The sequence below is a fragment of the Erigeron canadensis genome, chromosome 1 (assembly GCF_010389155.1).
Source record: "Erigeron canadensis isolate Cc75 chromosome 1, C_canadensis_v1, whole genome shotgun sequence".
In the NCBI taxonomy this organism is placed as follows: domain Eukaryota; kingdom Viridiplantae; phylum Streptophyta; class Magnoliopsida; order Asterales; family Asteraceae; genus Erigeron; species Erigeron canadensis.
Window position 1 is genome coordinate 20,532,379 of NC_057761.1, and position 3,045 is coordinate 20,535,423.

The window sequence follows — 3,045 nt, forward strand, 5'->3', positions numbered from 1 at the left end:
GGAAAATAAGTTAAAAAAAAGGAAAAGTTGACAAGAATTTGTTTGTGAGAATATACAATGGTGATATTTTACTTGTGCAAATTTATGTAGATGATATAATATTTGGGTCTAGTAGTGAAAGACGTTGCAAAACGTTTTTTGATTTAATGTCTAAAAAGTATGAAATGAGCATGATGGGAGGACATAACTATTTTCTTGGATTACAAGTCAAACAGACTAAAAATGGTATTTTTATTAATCAAGAAAAATATGTAAAAGATTTATTGAACAAACTTGGATTTAGTGATTGCACACCTATGAAAACTCCTATGGGAACTGGTGATAAGCTGAGTGAAGATAAAAGTGGAAACCCACTGATATCACAACTTATAGGGGTATGATAAGCTCTCTACTTTACTTAATAGACCTGATATTATGTTTGCTACATGTCTCTGTGCAAGATATCAGGCTAATCCTAAAGAATCACATCTTAAAGCTGTGAAAAGAATCTTTAGATACCTTAAAGGTAGTCCCAATCTAGGTCTTTGGAATCCCAAAGACTCTGGATTTGATCTAATTAGCTATTCAGATTCTGACTTTGCAGGTTGCAAGATAGATAGAAAAAGTACTTCTGGAGCTTGTCAATTGCTTAGCAATAGACTTGTAAGTTGGTCTAGCAAGAAACAACATTCAGTTTCTAGTTCAACTGCAGAAGCTGAGTATGTTGTTGCAGGGAGTTGTTGCTCACAAGTTTTGTGGATGCAAATTCAACTTCAAGACTGTGGTGTCACTACTTCAAAGACTCCAATCTTTTGTGACAATACAAGTGCCATAGCCTTTTCCAACAATTCAGTACTTCACTCTAGGACCAACCACATTGATATCAGATATCACTTTATCAGAGATCATGTGATGAAGGAAGATATTGAACTCCATTTCATTCCAACAGAAAATCAGTTAGCTGACTTGTTTACAAAGCCTTTGGATGAATACAGGTTCAATTATCTCATAAGTAAGCTGGGAATGCTAAATATGTAAAAGGCAGTGTGATGAGTAACGATAAATTCAACCTCTTGAATTTTTTTAAAAATTTTAAGGGCAAGCTGTGTTTGACCCAGGCTACCCCTTGTACTTGGTATATATCAAGTATAATGGAGTAAGTTGTGTCTAACCCAGCTTGGGAGTTGTTTTTATTATTAAATATCTATGTGCGTTTTATTATTTAGTTTATTTTATTTAGTTTATCTTATTTATCTTTTCTCTGAATAATGAGAGCGTGACACGTGTGGTGGTAACGGACTTTTACTGCAAAAAGTACACCCCACTAGTTGTCATCCTCCAATCAAATTGTTTCTCTCTCCTTTCCCTCCAAACGGTTATTTTTAAATATATATTTTAATCTACTGTATATATATATATAGTAGATTTAACCTAATTCCCAAATTAATTGCATCTTATTATTATTATCATTTTTTTTAACCTAAGTTGTGTCCTGTTCGATCAATTTCTTATATTTCTCTGTGATATTTAAAATCTTTAATAATAAATGGCTTCATCATCATCTAATCAATCTGCAAATAATTCAAGCAATAATAATGATTCTTCATCGGAATCGAGAGTTAAACACCCAGCTCTGGTAAGCGCAAATAAGCTTCCACCTTATGTTGTGGGAAATGATGTGGTTGTTAGCCCGGCTAATCTTGATACTGGTAAAATCAAGATCATTAATCTAGTCTGTGCCAATGTTCATTCACCTTCTTGGGCAGAGGGTTATGATGACATTGTTGCCTTCTTATGGCATCATCCATTTAGCAAAATGATGATTGAGAAGCTAGATGTGGTGTATCAAGACATGCTTTGCGAGTTTTAGGCAAGCTGTGTGGTTGGAGAAACGAAGAAGAAAGATGTTGCAATTCGAGGCACCATTCTCAATGGTAAGAAACAGGTAATTATTACTAAAGAGACTTAGGTTTGCCTTTGAGCTTGACTATATGGATGAAGATAATTATGCCAGAGTTGTATCCCACACTAAAGCCAAAAATATTTTGCAAAATCTTGACTATTTTGGTCCCTTGGCTTCAGTGGTGAAATTAAAAATATTTAACTGGAATCTAGAACTATCTTCTAAGTACTGTCATTAAAACTTTACAAATGAAAGCTTGCAGCTTTGACCAACCTAATGTTTTAGAATTGCAAATTTTTCATTCATTGGTCACTATGACCAGAGTAGATTATGCTGAAATAATCTTTAAAGACTTAGTAGGCCGAGTCAAAAGCAAGACCTTTATCATACCATATGGTAGGATTCTTGCTCTCATCATAGAAGCAAATTTTGATGGTGATTACAGTTTGGCAACTGGCCAGACTGTGGAATGTAAGGCCATTAATACTAACATCTTTAATAGTCCCAAGGTAACTGCCCAGGGTTTAACCCAAGGAATGCAGATTTACCTTGATTTTTGCAGAAGAAGAGAAAGGGAACAACAAGCTTTAGAGGAAGCTGCCTCTCCTTCGACATGATTTGAGTCTGACACTCAGTCTGCCAATCAAGAGAGTCAAGGTATACAACCTCTTGATCCCTCAAACTCTTCCAAATCAACTTCTTCTTCTTCTTCAGAGGGTGAAGAGTTGGCCGCATCATCAGCCACTCTAGCTATACCCTCATCCACCATTTCAAAATCCGCCTCTAAAAGACCCATTGTTGAGGACTTAGTGCCTCTCAATGTTGCAAAAATAAAAAGATCTTCAAGAAAGCTTATATCAGCTTCAGGGGTTGACAATGAAACTAAATTAAGAATTAAAGTCCCCCTTGGTGCATTGGAAGCTGAGGAACGCTCCCAAGCTGACTCTGCCACCCAAGCTGATATGCCGATTTCACCACGCCCGTCTGCACTCTCCCAAAAGAGTGTAGACGAGTTAAAGGGAACAACTACTTCTACCCAACCCTCCAAACAGGGTGAAGGTATTGAAACAAAGACCTCATCCCAAGGTCATACTGTGAGTCCACCCATTTCACCATCATCAGCCTCCCAAAAGGTTGATGATATCATTAAGGGACAACAGTGG